The sequence below is a fragment of the Gallus gallus genome, chromosome Z (genome assembly GCF_016699485.2).
Source record: "Gallus gallus isolate bGalGal1 chromosome Z, bGalGal1.mat.broiler.GRCg7b, whole genome shotgun sequence".
Classification (NCBI taxonomy): Eukaryota; Metazoa; Chordata; class Aves; order Galliformes; family Phasianidae; genus Gallus; species Gallus gallus.
In genome coordinates, this window is record NC_052572.1 from 51,216,509 (window position 1) to 51,235,484 (window position 18,976).

The following is an 18,976-nucleotide window of genomic DNA, read 5'->3' on the forward strand; positions in this document are numbered from 1 at the left end:
ACTGCCATGATTTCTATCTCTCTAGAATTGCCAGAGAGACATTATACCTTTTTCAGAGGTTATACTGGGGTACTCACTCTCCTAGGTACATGCCCATACCTTCCCTAGGTCCCTGCCAATCATAGAATCATAGAATTACTCAGGTTGGAAAAGACCTCAAAGATCATCAAGTCCAACCACAACCTAACCAAACTACCCTAAAAACCCTCCACTAAATCATATCTCTGAGCACCACATCCAAACAGCTCTTAAACACATCCAGGGATGGTGACTCAACCACCTCCCTGGGGAGCTTATTCCAGTGTTTAACCACCCTTTCTGTAAAGAAGTGCTTCCTAACGTCCAGCCTAAACTTACCTTGGTGCAACTTGAGGCCATTTCCCTCGTCTTGTCAACTGCAACCAGTTGCTAAGAGACTATCCTGCCTTAGGCAGATGGCTGGGTGGTATTCTTGTACAGTTGTTAAATCATAAACAAAACCTGAAACACATTCAGGAGTCATACATAGCAATGGGAATATTCCGGTCTGAACATCAAAAAGATATTCAAAATTCTCAAGAGCTATTCCAATTAGCCTGAAGGAAAAGGGGAAGGAGAAAGTGATCCCCCCTTTTTTTTTCTGCCCATAGATTGCCTCACTGAGGAGAAAAGGTAAAGCATAGCTATCTATCTTTTCCAAGAGATGGTTCACTAAGTACAGAGATGGTGTCAGTGTTGAGAACAAATACCAGATTAATCTCACAACCAGTAATCTTATCATAACATAAATCAGTATTACACAGTACAACAAACCGATAACCTTAACCAGAGCAGTGACATCAAACAAGGTGCAAAATAACAATCCTGAAAATGACTCAAAGAACAGAGAAATCAACAGTATAGTGAATGCTTATAACAACTTCTTTTGGTAATACGTTCTGGTCTGATCTGTTGTTATCTCAGTACTTCAAGCCCCACACTGGGTGCAAAAAGGACAGTTGTGGTATAACCTGTCAAGCAGCTAAGCACCACACATCTTTCCATTTTTTCCCCCTGCTCCCTTCCCCTCCCCCATGCAAAAAAAAAAAAAAAAAAAAAAAAAGTGCAACAAGGGAGAGAGTTAGAAATAAACAAGAACCCGTGGATTGATGTAAAATGTATTCAGTAAGACCTACAAGATCATCCACAACAATAACTATATCTGTCTATCTCTGCAATGCAATCACTCATCACCTGCCAACTCACCCCCAGCCAATCTCCAAACACCTGCCACCCCCAGCCAGCTCTCCACAGCTTTATGGCCTTCTTCATGATGTTACATGGCAGGGAACCACCCCTGGCTCAGTTCAGACCAGCTGTCCTGCTCTTCACTGCCCTGCTGCCATATCCTAAAGGCCGCGGATCTTCCCTGCTGAGTGGATTGGCCTGTCCTGGCCTGGTTTCAGCATGCTCTTATCACTAAGCAACAACCAAAGCATCAGTGTGTTGCTAATGCTATTTTGGCTGGAACCAGAACGGGTTTAAAAGAATGTACAAAACAAATGATGCACAATGCAATTGCTCACTGCAGAGACAACCACCTAGCAAGCTCTCACAGTTTCATTGCAGAGCATGATGCCAAATGGCATAGAACATCCCTATAGCCGGCTTAGGTCAGTTGTCCTGGTTCTGTCTGTCACCAGCACCCCCAGCTCCTCACTGGCAGGGCAGCATGAGAAGCCAAAATTCTGTGATATAATGTAAGTGCTGCTCAGCAGTAACTAAAACATGAATGTGTTTTCTCATCCTAAACATCATTCTTGTCCTAAATCCAAAAGATAGCACTATACAAGTTATCAAGAAGAAAATCAACTCCACCCCAGACAAAGCCAGGACATCAGTTTTTCTTAATTTTGGGAAATAGAAGAATCCAGAGCTTATATTTTCACAGCAAGCATGTCAGTGCAAACATTTTACTATTGAATGCTAATTTAAATTTTTGGAAAGAGCTGTATATACATAGGTACTAAAAGACGTGTTTTCTTTGTTTCAGTATGCCATTTCATTGTATTTCACAGATAGAACAAACTTTAATTTTTGTAGTCTTCACTTCGCTTACTGATACCTAACCAAACCACAGTTTATTTATTTCTTTCTTAAATATTTTCTGGTGGTTTCTGTAAACCTAGATCCACCTCTTTGATTTCTCATTCAGCAATGATCCCTTACAAAAGAAGTTTGAAAGCAAACACAACTTTCACCTTTCTTTCATGGAATTTGGGCTGTGTGAAAGTAACTGTTGTTTAAAAAAAAATTCTGTAGAGCGTATTTTATTTAGTTTTTCATTATATATATTCTGATGAATTACACCCCTTAGATATGTTCAGTACTGTATTATTTTACAGCCTTCCAGGGAAAGATTAGAAAAGGAGATAACTGAAGACTTATACAAACACTCTGGTAAACAAGTTAACGATTTGTGAGTAAATGTGCTTCCTGTTATACTGGGACTTAGAGAAATTACATTCAGAAGTTTTGTCTCCTAGCTATGGGGTGGAATAAGGGAGTAAGAAACTTGTGGCCACCCTCAGTGGACTTGCAACTTTCAGGTTGGAGTACAAAAAATTTGAACACCTCTTTGGAAATTAGAAACTGAGAAAAAGCTAGAGAGGGAGCTATGATTTTCAGATAGAGAATGAATGAAAATAATGGATGGTATTTGGGGAAGATCAGAGGAATGAAAACTTCCAGGAATCTGAGGCAAAAGCCTCTTGTGTGAGCAGGCTTTACGCGGTAAATGTGTATGGATTAAGAAAGATGATAGGAAACAATTTATTAAAATGCAAGAATTAGAGGAAATGAAGCCTTAAGGAAGAAAAAAGAGGCCCCGTGTCAATAACAGTGAAATGTCTCATGGTCTGAAGATAAACAGAATAGCAGGCATGGTTTTAGAAAAGGTGAAAGAATGACATTTTGTAGTAATAAGCATCCGTTACATACAAGGAAATGATCCCAAATATTAATTAAGTTAGTATGAGAAAAAATAGTCTTTCATAAACTTTTCCTGTGCAGAGTCACATTTTTTACTGCCAGTTGAGGACATTATGGAAGTCATCAGATAAGCCTTCTCTGGGTATCATGTAAAAAAGTACATATGTCAAAATGTGGAAATAGGGTAAAACTTCTCAGATTTCTAAGGAATATTATAAAATAGCTATGAAAAAGAAGGAAGAATAAATACCATTTCTTGATCTGGCAGTCAAGGAAAGGACTTACATGTCAATGTGAATAGAGGAGAAAATTGTGAAAATGTGGTGGAGCTTTCAGTATTGTAATAAAAAAGAGAAAGAGTTTGAACAAATGTACTCTGAAGTGAACAAATAAGAAAATAAAAAGAATGAATGGGGATGAGAAGGAAAAGGTTAGAAATTCATGCAAAACGGAAATTTGAAAAAGAAAAAGAAAAAGAAAAAGAAAAAGAAAAAGAAAAAGAAAAAGAAAAAGAAAAAGAAAAAGAAAAAGAAAAAGAAAAAGAAAAAGAAAAAGAAAAAGAAAAGGAAAAAGAAAAAGAAAAAGAAAGAAAAGTCATAGGGGAAATAAAACCAAAATTAAGAGCTGTGAGAAAGATCTTCTTTATTAAATGCATGAGAAAAATGAAAATGCTTTCAGAATACAACCACCTGTAGATGGAGAATGCAAGTCTGGAAACAAACGAGAGTTTCGTTTGCTAGGATCTTTCAGAGGTTAGTGATTCTAGGTTCTGAGAAGGATCTACATTTTGTTCTGATATGAATGTCTGATATCTAGCCATTAGTTTTTCTTGAGAATGCATCATTAAGCATATGAGATTTTCTGCCTTTGAAGAGACTATTTTATTTATTTATTTATTTTCAAGTCATCTCTCAATCTTGATTCACAAACTTAATATATTAAACTTCTAAACATTTTCACTATGTGGCATTTTCCCAGCTCAAAAATAATTTCCATAACAGTTTTCTACAACATTTCCATTTTGTCAACATTTTTAAAAAAGCCTAAAAGCCAGAACTGAACGTTTTCTAATGTGTGTCTCATCTTGGTGATATGCAAAGGTAAAGTTTACTCTATTTGTACAGCTGGAGAATGCTTTATCCAACCTTATTTCAGACTCAGTTGAAGCTCCTTGTCCACTGTGGTCTATAAATCTGTTCAGAAGTACTACTTACTTGGATCTGATCCTTCAGAAATTTTTATAGCCTATCTCCCCTGTCCACAGCAGTGGAATTCACTTTTCTTATCACTGCAAAGCTAATTATTTCAACCCACTCTTGTTATGGTCTTATGTACGCTGTAATTTTAGCTAGTGTTGAAGGCATGCTGTATGAATGCATGAGAGACAGAGAATGAGAATTCCTGGGAAGGGATTCATTTTACCCTCCTGAATCATCTAATTTGGGATAGAATAAGCTGAATTACTGAAAAAATCTTGTGATGTCAACTAAATATATACAACCCTTTTATATATAGGATACTAACTAATTAAGTGGAACACCAACACAATAATCAGCAGAGCTGTTAAAATAGTTTACTCATCTTTTAGTTATTGGAATTCATTAGACATAATAATTTATATCTAGAAATTTCTCAAAAAAACTTCAGAGGCTAATACAGTTACTAAGATTACAGAAAGTATGAGAGTATTTTACAAAGAAAAGACTTGAATTTTTAACTTCTTTGTTTTCTTGACAAATCTTGCTTGAAAATGAGCCAGTCTGTTCTGAACAGTATTGAGATAATCATCTACAAGGCAATGTATTTTAATATTGGAGGGACCCGTTATCAAGGATTTTGAGTGTGACAGTAAACAAAGGAAAGCTTTTACTTGTATTTCATCGAAAATGTGGAGTATTGTAAGTGTTGGGGATAAGTTCATATTACATAAGCCATTTGTTATCAAGGCAATGGAAATATTTGTAATCATAAATAGTCTCTGAGGTTCTAAAAGCTTTAAGAAAAACAAATAGCTTAAAATAAGGAATCTACAAGTGTGTGTCTAAAATTGACTGAATGTATGAGAGTCTTATAAAGTTTAAGGTAGCATTATTTTATCTTTTACTGCTAAGTTATAATTGGACAGATTAAATTTTCATGAGATGCTCTTACTTCCTCTGTGACTGTACAAGAAGAAATGAACAATCCAAAAGAGCAAGAACTTTGTTTGAATGGGGACAGAGCATACAGGGGCTACACATGTTTTATTACGTTGGCCAGCTGTGTCAGAGGTGGATGTCAGTGGTATGCCAATAGAGGTGGAACCTTCCCACCAATATCCCGTTACATTTTGTTGCCATGTAACACATGACAGCAGAGGGGCACTCTGACAAAATGGCGTCTGTCATGGAAGTGTGGATGGAACAAAGGTGTGTCACTGAATTCCTCACTGAGACAAAAATGGGCACCTACTGACATTCATCGCTGTTCTCTGTACATTTCTGGAGATCAAACAGTTGATGTGAGCAAAATGAGGCAGTGAGTAGTGCTTTTCAATACAGCCATGTGGAAGACATGCATGTTCCAGACGGCCATTCACAACTTTCATCTGTTGTAATTTTCATGGAAAGAAATAGGAGGCATTAGTTTCAGAGCAAAGTAAGTATGTAAAATTTCATGCTTACTTTTCATGTTGATTTTTCAAGACACTGCTACAAGCAATATGAGAACTTTCTTTAGCTATTTACAGAAGACTTATGTTAATGCTTTCTTGTGTATTGTTTTGGAGTTTGTGGTCATAATAAAATAGATGTATTCTTGTAGAAATCTCAGTTATTTCTGAATATAGAGTCATAAGGCCTTTAAAAAGCTTTCTTTTCATATTACTCTGTTTTTATAGACAAGCTTGTGTAAATACTTTTATTTTGAAATCCTTATTTTTATGCTTTATAATTTATACCTATAATGTTATTTTTAATAAAATATTGACCTTTTCATGTAATCAAGCTTTCTGATAGATAAAACAAACACCTTATTTATCTTGTCTACTAAAATATACTATATTTTAATTACCAGTGAAAAAATATTCACCATCTACTCTGCAAAACTGCATGTTAATTCCTGTAAACAAGTCTTAGCAGTTTTATTACAGTCCGTTTCGCATTAAGTATTGTATGGTATTTCAATTTTCCCAGCTTAATTAAGGACGGTAATGAGATTCTAATGCCCGCTTAATTACTTCACTACAGTTACCAATATGATTAATCAGCTGCCCATGATGCCCCACTTCTCTATGTAGACTCCAATAAAAAAGTCTCAGTTGGCAAAGCAGCTTGTGGAAAGGATCTACTATGTCAGAAGTTCTGTATATAAACAGAGTGAAAAATTAAAGCAAGCCTTTTGCTGATCTTGCAGAAGGGCAGTCTTGAGGGAAAAGTGACTGACACAGAGTAGATACCTAACATTAGAAGAATGTATGTAGATTTTTTTTTTTTTTGCACTTTTTCTCGCCATCTTCATAACTGTCTTTTTAATTGTACGAGTTACACTAGTAGTAAGAGTTGTCAGCTTGGGCCAATTTGAAACAAAAAACAAAAATTTCCCCTGTTCATAGGTTTTTTTCCAAAACAAAATATAGAACTTCATCATATCTGAGTAGCAGGTTATTACCTCAAGATTTGCAAAAACATCTGCTCTACTTGCATGCCTACTCCTGTTACATGGATACACCTGCATTGCAGAGATACCTAGGCTAGACATTTTTGAATCCTACATCTCCTGGGACAACAGCAACCAGCATCAAGGTATGTATCAAGATACTTCCTGTTAGGTATGGCTTCTGTTGTAGTCCCTTCTGGAGTATTTCAATGGCAAGATGAAACATGACAGATTTCCAATGGTCCAGAGCTTCTGAGATCAACCCTGCAGTTCACTTGACACCTTACAAAGCTGTGGTATTCTTCCTGGAAACGGGAGTAACCTTTTTAAGGTAAACTGGAGATGATGGCAAGCGTGCAATGCATGTCTTCTGAATATGCTGTATTGATTAAAAATAATGTTTAAATTACACATTTGTCATTATTTAAAACCACTGGAGGACCTATGTCAGTTCCTACAAAACAAGGACACACACATATATGGTCAGTTGTGTTTTGCTTGTCCGCCCTATTTCCTCTTTCTGACTTTTACAGTAGCCATAAACAACTCCCTTCAAAACGCCCTGAGCACATTCCTTTTCTGAAACATAGACTTTTGCTCCTCCACCATCTTATCTCAGCTTCTAATGCTCTGAGGAATATACTGAGAAACTGTATTTTAAACTAGTAGCAAAATATTTTCTTCTTTATTAACCAACACAGGAACTACTAAAAACTTGCAGTAAATAAATAAAACTCTACTATTTCACCTTTCCCAGGTTCTCTGTACAGCTGTGGTGAAAGAACATTCATGTTTATAAGTTATGCTAGATACAACCACCGGTTAAGCAGAAGGAAACATGTTATGGGTGGTAGTGGTATACTGACAGACCAAAGGAGCATTTTACTACACAGTTCTTTCCCTACATAATTTTCAAAACTATGTCAGATCAGTAGGATCATTATATAGAACTATTAAGAGATTGCAGTGCTAATTAATATAAGCCCAATGACAGAATCTAGTCCTCTCGTGTGTTTGAATTCGGAAATTCAGTACTAGGCACTAAAAAAAGAGAGAGAGGGAGAGAAGAATATTTCAGTGCCTCAGAGAAATTATATATATGATGCAACATAAAAATCTAATCAACATTTTGATTGTACTTCAAGTTGTTATTCTTTCACTCTGAAAACATTATCTGACTATTTGAAAAACAAAATTATTTTTGAATGCTTTCCTCCTTTACTCTTCTCCTAAACTGCATTTAAAACTACATTTCTAGTAACTGAAATAATTCATTAAAATATAACAGTGTTTTTATTGAAGGTTCTTTTTTGTACTCCCAAATTTGGAAGGGCATGAAGGAATTAAAATTATACAGTGTAAAGGAAGGAAGTAAACATTTCTGATTTGACACTGTCTTATCCCTGCTTGTCCAGAAAATAGAATACTTGGCACAGAATATCCATATAGCTAGAAAGCTGGTTTTAGGCATACCGTGGCAGTAACAAATAGATTTATCTACGACACATTCTTCTCTCTTCTTGTTAGTTTATGCAAACAATTTGCTACACATCTTAACCAGCATAGTATCAGGTCTCCGTTTTCCTTTTACTCCAATAGAAGGCTAATGTAACAGCCTCAAAGGTAATATTTTATGATATCAGGTATTCACAGGAGTTTACTGAATGACCTTATTAACAACATCAGCTTTATCTTCCATTTTCTTACCTAATTCTTTTGATGTGTAGGAGAAGAGGTTAAAAAACTTTGCTTCACCTAACCTTGCCTTTCTTCTGTTGTAAATCATAGCATCATAAAGTTTTGGACCTACTGCAGCAAATTATGCTAGAGAATTGTAGAGTCTTATAGTCATCTAGTTAGGGAAAGACCCAAGTCAAATCATTCACCTAATGCAACAGATCCCCCTCCAAAGCACCACATCCACTCATCTCATAAACACCTCCAGGAATGGTGACACCACCACTTTCCAGGGCAGCCTGTTCCAATGCCTAACCACACTTTCTGTGATTACATTCTTCATGATATCCAATCTAAATCTCTCCTGGCACAACTCGAGGCTGTTGCCTCAGGCTGTGTCACATGCTATCAATACAGAGCAGGAGGAAGAAACTAAAAAATTGCTGTATGTTCCTGTGATTTGTTTCACATTTAGACACTGAAAATGAAGGATTATTATCTCCAAAATTTGGAAATAAAATAAAAGTAGTACAGCATGCCTATTCCAAAAGTTTTGTCACTTTGATACCTGCTAAAATCTTTCATTTCACTTGCTGTAAGTAACTATGCTATGAGTTAGTAGCACCAAGAAATAGCATTGTCTGCAGATAATTCTTTCCTATTACAGGGAAAAAAAGATTATTTAGTATTTTTCCTTTCTTGAAATATTCAGTCTTCTGGTAATTGAAACAATTTAACTACAGTTTTCATAGATATGGGATCATAAAAGCAGCGAGAAAAACCTCCATAATTTTGATTTGCTATTATACTGTATTAGAATTTGCCTGTTGGCAATATTTCACGAATGCTTTAAGTACCATCACTACAAGACAGCGATCCTGATTTGTATCAGGACTGTACCCTTTGTACCCCAGCCACAGCTGGTGAACAATGTATTATGCATCAGAAAAGCACAGCAGGAAAGTTTTGTTTTTATAACTTAGCAGCTCTAAATTCAGCTTAGACCGGTGAAGGAAGAAAGTCCCTCCTAACTGTAGGCCATGATCTCTTGCAGTGTCCAGGTGTTGAACACCCATTAAGTCTCCTTGATAGTTTGAATTCATTCATCTTGTATAGATGTGCTAATTTGTACATTTATGAAAAAAAATGCAGATTACCTTTTAAGGGATACAGATATGTTTGGATTCTCATAGCTTGCAGCTACATTTATCTGGAAGCTGAATAATGCATCACTAGTGCTTCCAGCATGTCTAAGTAGAAGTAGAAGCAAAAGAAAAAAATGATGCCTTGTTGGTCACAGTTGATATGTCTGAAGTCTCAAGTTAATGACCTGACATTTCTTCCAGGAGCTGTATTTATGAAAGAGAAAATATTACACATTTTGTATTCAGACATTTCTCCTTTAACAGAATATAAGTCAGTTATCTTGAATTATTTCTATGTAAGCTCCACAATTCCTAGAAATAAGATTAGTAAATTTCAAAGAAAATTGCCTTTGTATAAGGATATTGGTGTAATAACATTAAGTGCTGTAATTGAAGGTAAAATATTTGTAGGAAAATTAGAGCAGATTTTGTAAGAGGAGCAGCAATTTATTCTTGGAGTCAAATATTCAACAATACAAGATTCCCTGTACACTGAAAATCTAGTGATAGCAAAACATTTTGGAAAAGGAGGACATCAAGAAAAATCAGTAATTATGGTCATTCACAAATGTTACTGTAATTACAGTGTGAAAGCAGTGAACCAATGAAGTGAAGGTAAACAAAGTGGTGTATTTTAATGTAAAATCACATTAGCAATGTATAGACAACTTAAAGGCATTAGAGATGAATTGCATTTGAAAAAAAAATCATAGATTTGTAGCAGAAAAATGGGACTGGGAAGTCTAGACAGAACTTGAGAAACTGATCATTTTTAAGCACAAAGTAATAGTTCTGAACCATCTGTGAATTAATTTATTTTGCAGATGGACCAGAATTCAGATGAAATGGGTTAGTTTCCATTACAAACATTTAAATAGAGCTAGATAAAAATTCAAATTTCTGCAAGGGATATACCATAATTTGTCTTCATGTTTGTTGTTGCAGAGGAGACTTGCTGGAAATCTCATTCTGAAAAATTCCAGCAATTCAAACAGTGTTCACCAAGTCAGAGGGAAATTCTCTAAGGAAAGAATCAGCAAAATTAGCATTGAGAAGGCAAGCAGCCAACCTGTTGAAGAGTTTGTGTGAGAACATTGTATACTTCCATCGAACACAAGGGGACTAATTAGCTTGAACAACCACATTTATCTCAGTCCATAACAGTTCAACATCTATGTCAGGGGAAATCTTGTTTCTCACTTGTAGGAGACAATAATTAATATTAATTAAACTACTTTGCTGCAGTCTGATCTAATAACTTCTAGCAACCATTACTAAGTCTTTAGTCTGTTGATCCTTAAATTATTTCCTTTGTTTAATCTGTGTAAATTGTGTAAATCTGTGTAAATTGTTTAAAACTATGCAAGGTAGACCGTAGAGAGAAGAGCTGCCCAAGTATGACAGACAGGAGGGAATGATATACGGTAGACAGAGGATTTCTCCCTGTTGAATTGTTCAGCCATGAACATCAGTGTTTCTAATGGTAAGCAGACTGAACCATAAATATACTACAATAATGCACTAAAATACTGCTAATGTAATGGGTTGTGCATTTCATTATTACTGAGCTCTTCAAGTTATAAATTTTGCTTATATTTCACAGAATTATTTAATATCTAATCTTTCAAAGAGAAGTTGAATTGATATGAAATCTGTGTCTGGTAATTTTTAAGGGCAAATTTTTGTTTTTCAGAGTTCATTGTAATTCAAACATAGAAACTTTCTGAATTATGTTTGCCTTTAACAGTCTTGGGACCAGTGCTATTCAACATCTTCATCGCTGACACAGACGATGGCATCGAGTGCATCCTCAGCAAGTTTGCAGATGGACCTGGACAGGCTGGAGAACTGGGCCCATGTGAAACTAATGAAGTTCAACAAGGCCAAGTGCAAGGTGCTGTTCTTGGGCTGGGGCAATTCCAGGTATTTCTACAAACTGTGGGAAGATCTCCTTGAGAGCAGTCCTGCGGAAAAGGACTTGTGGGTCCTGGTGGACAAGAAGCTGGATATGAGCCAGCAGGGTGTGCTTGCAGCCCGGAAGGCCAACTGTGTTCTCGGCTGCATTGAAAAAGGGGTGGCCAGCAGGGATAGGGAGGTGATTATCCCCCTCTACTCAGCTCTTGTGAGGCCCCATCTGGAGTACTGCGTCCAGGCCTGGGGCCCCCAGCCCAAGAAAGATGTGGAACTCTTGGAATGGCTCCAGAGGATGGCCTCTAAGATGATCAAAGGGCTGGAGCACCTCTCCTGTGAGGAAAGGTTGAGGGAACAGGGCTTGTTTAGCTTGGAGAAGAGAAGGCTCCAGAATGACCTCACTGTGGCTTTCCAATATTTGAAGGGAGTGTGTAAACAGAAAGGGGAGCGACTGTTTATGAGTTGATACTGATAGGACAAGGGGGAACGGTTTTAAAACTGAGACAGGGGAGGTAAAGGTTAGATATTAGAAGGAAGTTTTTCACACAGAGGGTGGTGTCACACTGGAACACGTTGCCCAAGGAGGTTGTCAATGCCCCATCCCTGGAGGCATTCAAGGCCAGGCTGGGTGTGGCTCTAGGCAGCATGGTCTAGTGGCTGGCAACTTTAAAATATGATGTAGAGTGGCTTGGCAGCCACATTAACCTATTCCTTCAGGACCCGGGGATGCATGTCATCTTTCCCCATACACTTGTATAAATTTGGTCTCATAAGCTGGTCTTGAACTTTCTCTTTGCTTACAGTGGGATAGATTTTGCTCCTCCACCTCCTGCCAAAGGGTTCAGGTACATGAGAGATGTGGGAAGCCTGAGTGCCAGTGAAGACTGAAGCAGAGAAGTTATTGAGTACCTCAGCCTTCTCTATATTCACTATTGACTGTTCTTCCTTCTCAGTTATCAGAGGAGCTGTACTCTCCATTGCCTTTCTTTTTTGACCAATGTACTTGTAGAATCCCTTCCTCTTATTTTTCACCTCTCTCACCAAGCACAGTTCCATTTGTTCACCGGCTCTCTTGATCCTATCACCACACATCTGGGATGCATCCCTGTTGTATTCCCAGGCCACACAACTCTGCTTCCATTGCCTATACTTTTCCTTCTTATCTCTCAGTTTGACCAGCAGGTCCCAGCTCTGCCATGCTGGTTTCCTGTTTCCTCTTCTTGATTTCGCTCACGGCAGTATGGAGAACTCTTGTGCTCCCAGTAAGGCATCCTTAAAGAACTGCTAGCTCTGCTATGTTCCTTTGTCCCTAAGGACAGCTTCCCATGGGGATCTCATCCAGTTGTTCTTCAAACAGCCGGAAGTTCACTCTCCCAAAGTTCAGAATTCTGACTTTGCTCTTAGTCAGACCCACATACCTCAAGGTTGCAATCTCAACCAGGGTGTGGTTGCTACAGACCAGACTGCCTTTTAATGAGTTCATCTGCATTGGTGAGTACTACGTCCAGTAACACGTTTGCTCTGGTCAGTTTTTTTAATACATGGACCAGGAAGTTATCCTCAATGTACACCCAGGAGTCTCCTGGTTTGCTTGCAGCCTACTATGTTGCTTTCCCAGCAGGCACCTGAATGGTTGAAATCCTCCATTACAATGAGAGTCTGCGAGCATAATGCTTCCTATAGTTGAAGCAAGATAGCCTTATCAATATGATCTCCTTGATCAGGCAGACTGTAGTAGACCTTGACCACAAATGTCCTTTGTAGTCCCAAATTTTTACCCACAAGCTTTCAACATATTCAAGCCTGTTTCAGCATATCACTTCCTGGAGACGCAATATACAGTCAATCCAATCTAGTGATATCTAGTCACATATTTAGTTCTGGGCAGTGTCTCGTTGTGGATCCTGTCCTCTGGGGATTGCTATGTGGTTAAAAGGTACATACATGACAAGTAGAATTTATTTGATCTTTAAATCCAAAGTAGTTACCATAGATATAATCTTGAGTTTGCACTTTAAGGCTCAGCAGTTATGTGCAGCGTACAGAAACACTCGACAACATCAGCTATGTTTTTGCTTTTGTGTGATCATTGTGTGCCTTTATACAGCTTCCATTTTATGTACCCTTGACATACGAATGTTGAAGTGATTGTGGCCTTTCTTTCCAAATTACTACAGGGATCATTATGCATTCAATGTGTGGAAATTGCTTTCAGCATAGGAGATCTTAGTACATGATAAGCACATATTTTAATGCCTAAATTGTATTCTTGATCCTCTATATTCATAATACATCATAGATTACACTACTCTGTCTTCCACATAAGCTGTTTTCAACTGTTTCCAATGACTAGATAAAATGCTATCTGAATATAATGATAGTATTAAGTTCATTCTTTTGATCTTTAATATTCACTGTCTTTGTCCCTATGGTTAGTAAAATATCAGCCACAGTAAAATATATTGATGGGTGGTCATGTAACCAGAAATTCACTGGGAGTCTTGAATACTAGGAAGTATCACCCATTTTCTTTTGAAATAATTGTTTAACAACTATGTCAGGGTAAAACTAGATAAGATAATCTGCTTGTATTCAAAAAAGATTCCAAAATTGTACTGGGGGGGCTTTTAATACAACTGTGGTTAGTTTAAGTTTTATTCATTGTTTCAATGTATGTATATCAAGTATCTCTATCCTTATTCTGTCCTTTGGGGGGATACTGAAATATCCTTTGCTGTAATACTAAGATATGGAGCAGATAGGCTGTAAGGCTGTCAGTCCATAAGTCTGTTGTGCTAGCATTTCAAATCTTCTGTCCATTTAATTCTGAAGTAAATTTATACCACATATAATCTATTCATTTGGCCAAGTATGATTGCTTTTTTTTTAGCATGGGATCATAATTTGCTTGACTTCACATTGTGTCCTGAAGTAACTTTCTAATAAGAACTCACAAATCAATAAGTTCTGGTTTTCTGTTTGTTTGATTGATGCAGTGATTAGTGGAGTTTTATTGGAAGGGAGAAAGAATGAGAATTCTGTTGATTTTAGTTTTTCTTCCCAAATTGTTTTACTCTCTGTGCAATTCTTACTAGTTGTGTAGGTAAGATCACCTTACGGGTCATTATGAATTAGTTCCCGTTTCTCAGAAGTTTACTGTGATTATATTATTTAAAAATATTTTATGTGCCACATGTGTTTGAAGTAATGCGTGAGATTTTCTAAAAAAATGTGGTCCTTTCTGAACACTCTGGTGATATATTTGACATGTTTCTTACTCTCAGGATTTCTCAGCTGGCTGACAACTAATTCCTTCAAACCAGTTGTGAATTTCATTAATTTTCTTTGGTGAGATATATCTATAACTTCTTATCTCGTGAAAATCAACAATAATTATGTACAAATTACCACATTAACTTTAAAACAAAAACAAAACAAAACAAAACAAAAAACATTATCCATGATAGCACAAAAAGCCCTATTTCAACCATCTCTGGAATAGTGACTGAAATGACACAAATTCAGTATAAAATGAGCTGAATTTTGGGAGATAAATAATTGTTCGTCTAATGCAGCTTGTTTACTATTTATGGTAGAACAACTATTGTATAAAGCTGCCAATTTTTTAAAAAATCCATGCCCTGGATTATTTAATTACAAGTTGGCCCATGGTCAAGCACATGGTCATAAAAGTTGTCCAGAACATTATAGAATTTTGCGGTGGGGCCAAAATTAGCTGCTTTGGATCAAGGGGAGGGGAAGTGGGGGAAGGATTAAAAACAAGAATGATAACTTTTTCTTCCTATTCCTACATTTTTTTTCATGCTCTCATCTAGAGGGCAACTATGGGAATAATCAATACAGCTGGTGTGTTTTTTTTTTTTTTAGTCATCAGAAATAAAGACAATGATGAATCACAAATTGCACTGAGTTGTACATAAGCAAACAATGGAGTCTGGAATGAGTAAGATAACTTAAAATGTAATGATAAGGAAGCTTCCAACATTTGCGAACAAAGCAATTAATATGCTGACTCTACCAAAGTACATAATATCAGAATTGTCAGAGTTACTGTAACCAAATCTAGGAATCTGCTTCATGAAGCAATTAATTAAAGACAAAGGAGTGGTTGGTACAGATCTCAGAAATGGAGATGGCTGAGCATGAGTGGTAAGAGAAACTTCTGTAGACATACTGTGTATCCACACTTTGCCTTTGCAAACCTTTTTTATGTCACTTATTGCTGAGAAGGGGAATACTGTAAAAAAATTGATCTCTGTTGAGAAAAGCAAAACTGTAAATTTGGAGGGAAATATTAAGAGAAAAAAAATATAACTTCCTCTGTTTTTTAAGAATGTGCTGCTTCTGTGTAAGAATCTTCAGTTGCTTAATGCAACACAAATTTTATTATTTTGTAAGCCTAATATGACTCCTGAAAAAAGGAGTTTTTTGTACTCCACAAATCCATTTATTCCAACAAACATAAAAGGTTATTGCTTGATCACATAAACTGTTAAGCATTGCTTAATAAATTCATTTTCAGAAATCCATAATGTAAAATGATGTTTGAATCCTTCAGAGCAAAGGATTGGTGCATCGTTCATTCAGCAAATGAATCTTATAGGAGAACTAAGAGTACATAAGCATTGTGATGGCTCTTTCCCAAGATAAAATATTATATAAATAATTATGTTTTTCCTTAAGTGATCCTTACAAAAATGAAAGCTGACCTCATTTATATTTAGAGAAATAAATTAAATTACTTTATATCCAACTGTGATTGCTCTTTAATATTAACTACTCTTTGTTTATTAATTGGTAGGTTTCCTTTATGAACAAGAACTCCATAAATAACATCTGATCTACTTCTTTGGGATCAGAGGTAGGGGATCAGGCTGAGTTTCAAAGCAATATGCCCAAAATCTCAGAAATACCAGTAGGCTGGATGGTTTCAGTTTTTACCCTTTTAAAATCTATCTTTTTGATAAGAGTTGTATAATCAAAAATAGAGATCATTTTTCTGTTTTGAGAAGCTACTATGACAGTTTAAGTTTTTAATGCATGATATTTTCTAATACAAAAAGAAAAAGCATACAAAACCACCTGTTGTGTACAGTCTTGTGGTGAGACACTTACTCATTTATGCTTTTCCTGGAATCTAAACTGTCCTCATGACACTGTAGAGTTTTGCCAGATCTGTCTGTGTTTACTGGGAGCAAGAGAAATTTGCTCACCTGAGTGGTAGAGCCATCTATGAAGCATTTCTATTCCTTGCAAACTGTGTGCTACAGATAGTACCCTGGAGACACAACATCATTTTAGGGATGCTGTGTCACAGTAAACAAAGGATTGGAATATCTATCCTTCACTGGTTTTTGTTTCTCTGTTGTTAGACCATTTTGCAAAGCTGATATCTACTGATGATAGGAAAATTCATCAAAAATAGAAATGTCTTGGGCAGCAGAATATTACACTGTCAGCAGTCTCACTCTTGATCCACAAGCGCTTTTAAATATCATTTTACTTAATGAGGGGCATCTGAGTATTGTTTCATTATGGCACATCATGAATATGTCCTGTGAATTCCTTGACGATAACATCTTAGAGCAGCTGCTGGTTTCTTGTGATTCAGTACTATGAATCAATACATACAATACATAATGAATAGCTCCTCAAAACTCAAGGGGTATCTAAACTGTGAAGCTATCTTAGCTCTCACCCAAACTGTGTAACTGCTTTTTTGGTAATTCTCAGCCAGTAACTACAACACAAAACACAGGTGTATGCTGTACCAAATTAAAGCCAAGTTAGCAGGTAAATATACATACTGAATTTAATGAATTCATTCTCTTTTTGAAGCTCCTTTAGAACCTCAGTCATAACCAAAATATTCTTCCCTTTACCATGCTCTTTGGAAAATAACTGTCAAGAGAGAAAGAAATTTGGTGAATGTCTGTAGGTAACCATGCTTCATGAAGCAGGTCATGCATGACTGTTTTTCTTTATGTGGATTCTATCATCCATATTTACAGATGAATAGTGTCTCTTCCTAGCTGTCTTTTTGGACAGTACAAAAGTACGTGTTCTATATTGGAATAATTTTAGCAAAATGTTTAATGTAAAATGTTATGCATCTTTTAAACATCTTTCAGAGATCTCTGATGGTGGCAAAAGACATTACGTGAGAAGATTCATATCCAGATAGTAGAAGTATTACACAGTAGAAGTATGAACAAAGCCCTCGGAATATCATAGAATCATAGAATCATAGAATGGCCTGGGTTGAAAAGGACTACAGTGACCATCGAGTTTCAACCCCCCTGCTGTGTGCAGGGTCACCAAACCACTGGACCAGGATGCCCAGAGCCACATCCAGCCTGGCCTTGAATGCCTCCATGGATGGGGCATCCACAACCAGTATAAAAGCCTAAACCAATATAAAAGCCTAAACTCAGAAATACAAAATGTGCTGCTGGCTGTCTTGCTACTGCATAACTTCTTGCATCTAACAGTAATTGAAAGAAGCAGGAATAAGTAAGCCTGCTAAGTACTGGGAAAAAAAATAAAAAAATAAAAAATAGGAAGTCTAATCCTGCTGATGGGTTTTCTATTTCCTGTGACACTTGACGCTTGTAATTAGGTCTATGTACTTCTGCACATAAATGCTTATAAATTCATTGCGTATATACTTGTATCAGCAGCATATTTCTAGTACTTTTCACCAGAACCACAAAATTTATAGAAACTTCCCAAGCGGGAAGGGAAGTAGAAATCTTCAATTTATAAATCATTTTGTGCTCAAAAGTTTCTACATTTACACTCGCTCACATTATCCAGGGTCAACTATTACAGTCCAGAGTACAGGAAGTCACCTTTCAGCTATCCATATTAAGTACATACTAATCCATATTAAGCACAGTCACCTTTCAGCTATCCATAGTCAATTTATCTAAGTTATGAACAGGGCTGTAGGTACACAGGAGGTTCATCATCTGCAAAGCAGCATATTCTATACTGTCTCCAAGACAGCAGAGCTATCCTGCTTGCTTGCTTGCTTGCTTATTTATTTATTTATTTATTTATTTATTTATTTATTTCTGGGAGACCCTGAAACTAACATATATTGGTAAGTCTAACAGGCTTCATGAATAACCATCAGAGATAGCTCTGAAATGCATTTCCAAAGGAGAGTGCTGTAGGGAAAAAACCCACAGTCTGTATATTGGTTGAGTTATATACACATGGTCTGGGGTTTTTTCAGTTTATTGACAGTCAGGTATGTCCCAGATGAGCAACTTGTCCTTCTCAAGAACTTGTTTTTATGTGCTTGAACCATGAATTTTTGTTGCTTGGGGTTTCCTACGTACCTCTGAACTCAAACCCCAATATGTGTTCACATATTGCATGCAGGTACTTATAGCTGGTGAACTACAGAAACTCAGAGCAGCTGGCAATCTATTTAAATTCAAAATAAATGCATCTTCCTTTGTGCCAACAAGGGGAGATGACAACAGTTTGTTTATTGTATTCTATAAAATTTATGGCATCCTAAAGTTTAAAGTCAAGTCTGGACTTGGCAGCTCTAATTACATCTGTGTATTTCTGTACAAAAATGCCTAGAATTGAATAGAATGCCTGGTTATGTGAATACTTATATC

The 18,976-nt window shown here is 36.6% G+C and overlaps 1 long non-coding RNA gene across 1 annotated transcript; it reads right to left on the reverse strand.

Moving 5' to 3' along the window:
- Positions 1-3,370: 3,370 nt before the first annotated feature.
- Positions 3,371-10,594, reverse strand: LOC121108577. Its single transcript, XR_005843203.1, has 3 exons — positions 10,323-10,594; positions 9,420-9,611; positions 3,371-6,964 (listed from the first exon to the last, which is right to left on the reverse strand). It is a non-coding gene; the product is annotated as an uncharacterized LOC121108577 (long non-coding RNA).
- Positions 10,595-18,976: the final 8,382 nt, after the last annotated feature.